This window comes from Semicossyphus pulcher, unplaced genomic scaffold (genome assembly GCF_022749685.1).
Source record: "Semicossyphus pulcher isolate SPU_LCO1_2020_fin unplaced genomic scaffold, fSemPul1.0.p SCAF_8, whole genome shotgun sequence".
Classification (NCBI taxonomy): domain Eukaryota; kingdom Metazoa; phylum Chordata; class Actinopteri; order Labriformes; family Labridae; genus Semicossyphus; species Semicossyphus pulcher.
In genome coordinates, this window is record NW_027211759.1 from 4013385 (window position 1) to 4024086 (window position 10702).

Sequence of the window (10702 nt, forward strand, 5' to 3'; positions counted from 1 at the left end):
ACTGTGAGTGTCTGACTCCACGTATGCACACTGCTATCTGCTTGTTGATGTCCTCAACATCCCTGACGACACCTGAAACAAGAACAACCTCCCAACGAGCCACCGACTCACCGAGATTTGATGAAGATTTGACGACTGTACATTTTCTATATCTTAATCCTGATACAGGCGCCCCTACCTACTTTGTTTAGCTTATATTTGATGCTCTGTTGTGTTACTCTATTTTTGTACTGTAATTTTGGAGGCGCCAGAATTAATCAATCTTATCTTCGTTTTGTTGCTTTCAGTGTTTCCTGTTAAATTGTAGTATATGGTTTGGTATAGCACACAGGAGAATATATGCCTTTAATATGTTCCTGTTTCTTTTTACCAACAGGTGATGAAAACAAAGCGGACACCATGGAGCCACGTGAGCCCTGAAGCCTGTTTGACATTCAGATGTTTACTCGCTCTGTAATAAAGGCAAACATATTGTTTTGACAACAAACGTTCAAACGTGCTCATTGAAGCCTCTTTTTTTAAGCACTTGTAGACAGTTTAAAGGTTATGTGATGATTTCATGTAAAAGATGCAGATTTTCTTTTCTATAAATAAGAAATCAGATTACCTCCAATTTCTTCCGGTAAAACTAAATTTCACGCGTGCTTACGTAAGTTAGCGCCAAACAATTTCAACCAATCAATCTGCAACATTTAGCCGCAGAGCACCAAGAACGCTCGGTCAGTTAGCTAGCTACTGCGCTGTGGAGAACGTCTGTCTACGCCCACTTCTCAACGATCAAATCAAATCCCTCTAATGACATGTCCACTGTCCAAGTGGCCGACTGTAACTACCACTGTAGGTGGGCAGACGATCTGGCAAAGAGTGGAAGAAAGGCCGGGGTTTTGAAGCTGCAGGCTTGATTGTAGAAGAAGCGGGTGTGCGGCAAGGAGGAGGAGGTGGAGAGGCTTGACCAGGTAACAAGGAGGCAGGACTGGAGAGTGATGAGCCACGCCTGCCACACAGACAAACACAGACAAACACAGACAGGAACAAGCAGACACGAAGGGAACGGGTTAACACAGAGGAAGCTGAGGTAACAGTTCACTATGTCTCCTTTTAAGGAGAGAACAATAACACCAAAACAAATTCCTTATATTGCCTACTTGGCAATAAGATTCTGATTTTCTGATGCATCTCACTTTGTTAAATACCTTATGTCTCAGGTAGGAGGGATTACTGTGCAAGGAGTGAGGGCGAGGAAAGTAAATATTGATACACAAACTGTAAAATAAAAAGTGTTTCTGTGTATGGAAGAACTGCTGCCCTCCCAAACCTACTTCCCTTTTTCTCCACTAGGGGGCAGCACTTCCCCTGTGCTTAAATACAATGCAGATTTAAGGTGCTTTTCGACAACAGGAACTTTCCCCAGGAACTAGGAACCTTTTGAGGAACAAAATTTAGTTCCAGGGTAGTTGACTTACCCCCTGAAAAGACCCTGTAGTGATGATACGATTGATTATCCAGAACCAGTTATTGAAAGCCAGTTTGACATTTTAACATGAATATTAACAGCAAAATAGTAGAACAATAAACACCAGAAAGACAGGTTGATAATAATAATGCAGTGGACATCAATAGTGCAAGACAACCACAGTTTGTATGAAACCAGTCTGTCAGACATGTACCGGCTAATTACGGTCCTAGATCCTTAGAGCGTAATGAATATATTTAGGCATCAAGACGCTTAAACTACTTCCTGCTCTACTGGTCTTCTGAATGCTGCGAGTACTCGACCAATCAGAGAGGGTTAGAGCTTCAAGGCCCGCCCCTAAAGCCTCTGTACTACGGAACTTTTTCAGGTGTAAAATAAAGTTTCCAGGATGTCTGTGTCGGTTCTCAGTCATTCATGGTCATTTCAAGCTTAATCCAAAAGGCAACTTCAAGAACTAAGTCCAGTTGCCTTTTGGATTAAGCTTAGAAAGTTCCTTGGACTTTGTTTAGAGCCGGTCCCTGTGGTGGAAATGCACTCAGTACCTCCAAAAGTCCCTGGTCCCTGAGGAAAGTTCCTGCAGTGGAAACACAGCAGAAAGCTCGATCTGTAAATCGCTTTGTATGAATCGGCTGGTTGCAGTGCTAACAGGCATTAATGATGATGGTCTGGTTTCCTTGTCTGACACATTATTGTTTAATTAAGACTTTCACAACCATTAAAAACTCCAAACAGTCTTAAAGTATCAGCTAAGTACCTGGTAAACTGAAACATGCTATTGCACATATCTGATCATAAGTGGATCAGATTCTGTCACTTGAGGGACACGCTCAGACTTTTTTCTTCATTAGTTATTCCTCACACACCGCCGCCTCACACAGGAACCACACACAGTCACATGAGGTATGAAACAAGCCTCACATAGATGTCCACAATCCCACCGTTCCCTTTACTTCCCATTGAGCCATTCCCAGCATCAGAGCGGCACCGCTCACTGCCAGACAGCCCGGTGAGGCTGAAGCGAGTCTGGCAGCTTGACAAGAAAGTGTGGAGCGGCTCTGTTGCCCCCTCCCGCACGCAGCAGGACATGAGAAGTCAGTCTGTGCTGCTGCATAAGGAAGTAGTGTTCACTAAAAACCAGTAACCACCTCTCCCTCCTCCTCCTCATCCTCTCTCACCACCTCTCCAGCATCCAAAAACCCTTAAATTATGTAATACATCTACAAAAATATATCTGTGTTCACCGATTCAATGGGCACACTATCAGCGATGCCCGTCTCGGATTTTGAAAGCCTGCTGACAAACACGTCTTTGTCTTCATATAGCCTACAAGGAGACAGAAAACGAGAGGAAACAGAGGTGAAAGGTGTGTTTAAAGTGTAACATTAGACTCATAAGATTGTCTGCAGTCAAATTAGTACAGACACCCATAAAAAGAGTTTGTTAAATAAGTGCACTGTGACCAATTTAGCTCCATACGCAAAAATATGGTTAAAAAAACAGGAACGTTTCCTTCATGAAGTTTCCATGCGAGGAGAGAGAGTCACTAATGATGGATAACGAGGTGAACGGGTTCACTAAGTGTCTCTCTGCGTTACTCTCTCCTGTTTTCTCTCATCCTCTGCGTTCTTCTCACTTTCTCATGGAGCTGAACAGAGATACAAAATGAGAGATGTTCCTTCTTCGGTTCAGCTACAAGGCAGAAAGCTAACATAAGCTAGCAAAATTCAAAGTCAGTAACATAGCGTACGGTTGACGTTAACTACATATAATTTCGCAGTTTTGAAAAACAAGAGCTAGCTAGCTAACCAGCCATGTCACTATCCCAAAATCAACAACAACATCTTCGTGCTCTCTTTCTCCCACAGATTTCCCGAAGATAAAAAAGGTTATCGATATTGTCAGTGGTCAAGCTTTTAACGAGGCGTAACTGTTTCCATTTAACACCTGAGGGTTTGACTAACACCTAAAAAATAATGACCAGCTCATAAGGTTCCTTTGTAAGGGAAAAGTTGTTCACTGCTTCAGGAAATAGAACAGATCTTAGATACGAAATGGGAAAAATCTCTTGAAGAACTCTTCTGTTGAGCTATGAGGTGAAAAGCTAACAGTATGCTAGCAATAACGTAGCTTACGGTTGACTTAAAGTAAATATAATTTTGCAGTTTTATCAAAAACCAGACTAGCTAGCTCTCGTGCTCTTTTTGCCACAGATTTCCCCCCAAAAAAGCGTAGAGATATGGTCAGGAACAGTCAATGGTGAAGAACATGCGTTCTGAAGGTTTTTAACGTGACTGTAACTGTTAGTCTTTAACACCTGAGGCTTTGATTAACACCTTATTACCATGTCGCAAGGTTCCTTTGTAATGGAAAAGTTGTTCACTGCTTCAGGAAATAGAACAGATCTTGGATAAGACTTAGGAGTTATTTTTAGCTATTAGCCAGAAAGCTAACGGTACTGTATGCTAGCAACTTTAAAGTCCCTAACATTAACAACAAGACGAGCTAGCCAACCAGTCATGTCATTAACTGTGTCTCAATCCACGGGGCTGCAGACTTTGAATTCTGTATTTGAAGGTCGGTTGCGTCACAGAAGCATGTCGAAGGCTGTCAAAGGCTCCTTCAGACGCGGCCGACAAATGTGTCCTCCGTTTCCCGGGCTGCAAAGGATCCATCGGGTGCATCCTTGCCTTTTACGCAGCCGAGGAATACACTTTCAAATGTAAAAGTTCTTGGTTTCAGCTCAAACAAATAGCTAGCCTTACAAATGTTTAAGTAAACGTAAAATGGCCCTTACTCGACGTTAGTTATGCTAGCTTGTTAGCCAGCTAGCTTTTGGTGACGCAAGGGTAGACCAGACCATCTTATTTCAGCTTTAACGGTCTACGCAGGCTATGAACGGAGCATCCTCCGTGGACCGCCTCCTTTGAAGGCTGCAGCCCGTAGATTGGGACACAGCTACTGTCTTCAAATCAACATAAAGATTTTAATTTAAAAAAAATTAAAGATGAATACTGAAGGCCACAGCCTGAATAACACACATGCAGCTGAATGGCCCACTGGCACCGGCTGTCTCCTCTCTGCTGCTCTTTATACTCTCTCCTGAGTGCTGCATAGGACCCAGGTGAGCTTAATCACCTGCAGTGAAGGGAGATAAAACACAACACAAAACTACAGCATGTAACAACTATATTCCTCTGCATTACGTCCGGCTATAGTGTTGAATGTATTATACCATTGAGAGTGGAGTCATGCCTGTTGTGTTTTCTGTACCTCAGCATGATGCCTTTATGCTTATGTTCTTGTCAATGTTGCAGAATGTAAATGTTATGGGGGTTAGATGGGTGAATGGGGGGTGAGCTTATGTATGATGCAAATAAAAAAACAGCAATGGAACATGCTGCTGATGAGGAAACTTGCTGCAAAGATCAAAAACGAAACGTCAAATATACACAAACCCAGGCAAGGCTTTGCATCCTGCTCACTGGGAAAACATTCTGCAAAGTTATTCATGTTATTGCAGTTGAGATTGTGACTACGGCATCCTGAAAAACCCACCTGAAGTTTCCTTTAACTACATGAAACATCAGCAGGTCTTTAAGACAATCGCAGAGGTCTGCGCACACACTGTCGGTGCGGCTCCTACATCCACTAACATCCACATTTATATAGTGGGTGAGCCCCCCCACGCCCATAAAGAAGCCATTCACTTCTATGGAGAGGCTGTAAAGAGAAAAATGCAGCCCTCCCACCTGATAGACTGCAAGAGGCTGTGTCAACACACACACACACACACACCCACACACACACACACACACACACACACACACACACACACACACACACACACACACACTGCTGCCTTTCCTTAATGGATAGCAGGAGGAGATGCCCAGCCAGGACTTGTTGAAAGAAGGCCTTATTAGAGGGGAACACACACACACACACGCACGCACACACACACACACACACACACACACACACACACACACACACACACACACACACACACACAGTATGACAAACAGCCTTCATATACGTGAAGAAATCAGGTGTTTTTACATATTAATTTGGTCCTCCCTTTGGTCCTACAACAGCAGCATAATAAGAACATTCTTATTTTAATAACACGCTGATACAGAATAGTTGGCGCCCTCTGCTGGTCAAAGACAGTTTGACAGATTGTGAGATTAAGAGGCCTGTTTGAGTGACAACAAGGTTACAACATGATGAAGTGTTCAGCATCAGCAGGTCTGTGTGTGTGTGTGTGTGTGTGTCTTATATTCAGCCACAGAGGCGTAGAAGTCGAGCAGTTTCATGTCTGTGTATTCTTAAGAGGTGGGTAAATGTACACTACAGTGTATTCTTGCATGGAACAGTGCTCGGACAGTACATTTACCACCTGCAGCCACAGCATGCCAAACTGAGAGCGTCTATTTCAGGCACATTTAAAAATACAGGAAGGAGTTACGTGAGGTGTCATCATTTTCAGGCGTCTACAGCATGTTGTTGTTTCTCTCAGCAGCTGCTGGAGCCGAGGATGGCGCTCATACGGGACCTTTTTAAACGAATAAACTGAGGCTTTATACATTTTCTTGTCTCTCTTTTATCCATCTATCCTTACGACCCCACATTAACGTATCAATCGATTTGTGTGTCTGTCTCACAGCCTGTCTCTCTCTCTGTGCTGATTTACAGCCTGCAGAACTCACAAAATCAGGCCAGACAAGTTTTGGTCTGTGAGCTGTGGAGAAGTTTTATGTCACAAACTCTGATGTACAGACCACTGACGTTTATGAAGTTATATATTCTAATATGGAATATTTGCAATTGCAAATTAGGTGGTTGTGTACAATGTGTGCATTTGTGTGTGTTCATACTCGAGCACGTACTGGCTGTGTGCAGTACACGGGTATACTTATTCATACCAGTAGTTTTTAAATGTGGAGGTATAAATATGATCTTAAAGTCTTCTTTTTTTTCTCCTCCATATTTTTTGGTGCTGCCAAACTGCCTCTAAAAATAACGTGCATATCATAAAAGTAGTTATACACAGTGGTGCTGTTAGCTTAGGGCTAACACATCTTAATGTAGCATGTTAGTGTGCTAACGTTTACAAAGCACACTAGGATAATGGGAATGTCTAGTGTGATGGATAGATGGATGGATTGATAGTTAGATACTTTATTAATCCAGAGGGAAAGTTAGGATATATTGTGTGTATTGGGTTATAGATCACTGTATTGGACAAATGTACGGAAGCCCTAAGCGGACATGCATCCATACATTTTATTTACTCCAGTTGTTTGTTTTTTTCGAGACCTTGACTTATTTATCTCGAGATAACAACAAAGTCCACTTAGGGCTTCCGTACAAATTAAACCTTTGATGCAAGAAGAAAAGTCAACAGTTCACTAAAGTTATCATCCTGTAGGGTACATGAATGTCTGCACCAAATGTTGCATCGATTCATCCACTATTGTTGAACTCTTTTACTTGAATAGACAAAAATGAACCTCATGGTGGCACTTGGGTGGGCAATCATAAGGATTTATCGTTGGCCATCGGCTATGACTTTCTGCACCTAATGTAAAAAAATCATATTTTTATGTAGTAATAAATGTCTGTAAAGTCGAAATATATTGTTTACTTCTCTAAATACATATTGTAATACTGTTTTTCTATTTGCATTAACTGATACACTTTATATTTTCACTTAAATTTGAGTTGTTTTTTGCATTTCTCTAATTTGTACCGTATTTTTGGAGCTATCTGGCTCTATAATTGCCTTCAGGAGTAATAAAGTTCTATCTTATCTTATCTTATTGGTATGACCCAAATTTCCTGCAGGGGTCTTCACAATAAAACCACAACATCCATCATCTACACCGCTTATCCTGTTCAGGGTCGCGGGGGGACTGGAGCCTATCCCCGCTGGGTGAAAGGCGGGGTACACCCTGTACTGAAGCATAGAAACAGACAACCTTTCGCACTCACACTCACACCTACGGGCAATTTAGAGTCACCAATTAACCTTACAAGCATGTCTTTGGACTGTGGGAGGAAGCCAGAGAAGAAGGAGAAAACCCACACATGCACGGGGAGAACACAGAAAGGCCAACTTTGCCTGAACCGGGGTTAGAACCAGTGACATTCTAGCTGTGAGGCAACAGCGCTAACCACTGCACCACCTTGCAGCCCAAAACCACAACATACAATTTGCAAAACTACAGACACAACAAAGATTACAATAATATCTGTATAATTAGGATATACAAAAGTCTCTTAGTATGTCAAAGAAAGAAAGACAGAGGGAGCCTTTTCTCATTCTTAGACAGGAGTGAAAGAACGAAACTAACGGGTGAAAAAATAAATACAAACTTACAATCCTTCATATAGTTAATCATATTTATCAGTCAGAATAAAAATGGTGGACTGACCAGCTTACAGTCACACCAACATTGCCATCCCTTGAAGCGTGCAGCTTGATTAAAAAGCCATAATTTTTATAATTCTAATGTTATCCTGCCTGTTCCAACTGTCAATATATTAATTTAAATTTCAGTGAACAAGCACAGAGAAAATAGTTGTTTTAAGAGTGATTGCTTCTAGCTTATTTGTTGTTTATTTGAGCTCATGCAGGAAGTAGAGTTAACATGGAGGTTCTGTTTTACTCTGCATTTATCAGTAACACTGGGTCTTTCCTCTCTCAGTCCACCAGTTACTTTAGTATAGATTGGTCCTAATAAAATAGTTTTGATTTGTAATGAAGTCGGTTAACTGTACGGAAATCAAGCTTTGATGTATTAAAGTACTTTTGCCATGTTGCTTTAGCTTAGCTTGTTACATTTCTCTAAGGAGTAGGTAGCTTCAATGAAGAGAAACTTTATTTAACATAGATAACTGGTAATATCCTCCCTAACACTGCCAATAATGTGACCTTAGAGAGAAGCAAACTAAGTCAATGACATGAGTGTGTGTGTGTGAACAGAACGTGCAACATCCCGTCAACCAAAACTGACGCCTCAGCATTTTTTCTGAGTTTGAAATGTGTCACCCTCAAGAAAAAGCCTCAGTCGACGCGTCTGCCTGTGTCAGCAATATTCCAGTTTGTTTCCAGCGTGCGGCCGCTCATATTTGGACCATTTGAGACGGAGAAAAAGTGAAAACACAGGCGTCTCTGTGCTGACCTCCCTCGTCCACTCTGAGAGGTCTTTCAGGTGGACTGATGCTTCTGGTTGTTAGTCAGGTCTGCACTCACAGGGACTGTAAATGAGCTGAGATCGGTCACTACAAGAGGCACACAGAAACACTCAAACACAGGAGGAAAGATTTGGGCTGAACATAACTCTTAATTAAAGGTTAACCTTTAAAATTACTTTTTTATATATCAAAAGAGACATTTATGGTCAACCTAGCATGCTATATTGCATAAACAACAATATCACAATCCTTTTCTATGTTTGTAGTTTATCCCAGCAAAATATGGTCAGACACTTTAACTTATGAGTTTAAGATTTATTTAAAATAATAAAACAAAAGAACGAGCTGGTTACAAAACACACAAGACTATAAAAATATGTTAATTCTCATTTAAACTGCCAGTTAGCTGGAGTTAAATAGCAAGTTAATTAAGTTAAAAACGTTTAAAACTCGAACAATATCTAAATATAACTATAACTAACGTTATGCCTCTTCGGGGATTGCAAAGGCATTAAATATTTCACTCCTTGACCGTTAACGTATCCGTTTTTCCTCGCTCACTGACCGTACATTTACGATCGACCGGAAGTATCTTTCTTACAAGAGTTCGTTTCAAAATAAGAGCGTATTTCATCTAAAACAGGAAATAAGAAGACACAGGCTTTAAGGACGTTAAAAAGGCAAAATAAAAGCATCCCAGATAACGGTTTTATTTGGCAATCTCTTCTCTAGAGTTAAAACATAAACTTGATTACTTACAATGTAATGTAGCATCGATTTTAGGATTAAGCTCAACAACACATCCATGCGCACAGTTTCTTTACCACCCAGAACTACCTGTCTGTATGTAGAGAATCATTAGTAAGCTCAACACATAAAGCCTTACTTAACACTTTTAACAACGTCAGGCAAACGTAAGAAACTATAACATGCTGGAGGATTCATTTCTTTAAGCTCTTAAATAGTTTCAGCTTCTTGTTCCGACTCTGCTGGAGTGACAGGATTCATTTGTCACACTTAATCACATATTTCTAAAAAGACCTACAACTGAGTAGCCTATTAAGATATCCATCTAAAGCCAGAGTTAACATTCAGTAACATTTGCTCACACAGATGCAAAGTTTAAAGGCGGGATGTAAAATTCTGGAGGAAGTTTGTTGAATGGACCCCTCGCTTCAGCGCTCCATCAGAGCCTCTGTAAGCGAGGGTTTATCCCCTTCAGATCATGAACTTCTCAAAAACAAAGGTGTAAAAAGCTCCATCTGCTTTTTGGTTTAAAGATGAGGGGAATGTTTATTGTTACTCAAAAAAGCACCAATTGTAAAGTTGGAAACTCTTCATCCTCACCAGCTCGTGTTGAAGTAGCTCAACAGCTCTTCAGTGAAGCTGCTGCCAACCTTAGAAACCTGTGTATGTTCAGGCCTTAAAGCCAGAAATGTGCAGTAAAAAGCTCCAACATAAACCTGTGAATTAAGGTGGCGTGGTATTAAATGATCCATCTGTGCTGCTCTCTCAGATATGTTAACGTGTAGCAGCAGATTGACATGACTGATGGAGGGTAAACCTGATGTTACTTTTCATCTCTCACTGCAGCTGCTTAATAAACATCGAGTCTGCAAATAAGCACCAAATTAGAGCAAATCGTCCGTTAATACGTTTCTCCTTTGAAGATTCAGACGGAGAGTATGCGTCAGTGCGTGCAGCGAGCACACAGCCAGTATTTACACCTCTGAATAGAGTTTGGTGGGAGACGAACGGGAGACACGCCTTTCCTCAACCTCAGGCCAACATTAGCGTGTTTAACTTTTAACTGAATAGACACACATGTGCCAGTGTATGTGCAAACACGTGCTCACACAAGCACTCACACAAACATAACTCGTGCTTTAACGGCGACTCTGCAAACACATCTACATTACACTCCTCCAGATTCTTTGCTTTACATTTTCAGGCATTATTTGCTGTTTTTTGCGCCTGAGTTCTTGGACACAGTTTTGTAAATCCCAGATTTCAAAGGGATGAAGAAGA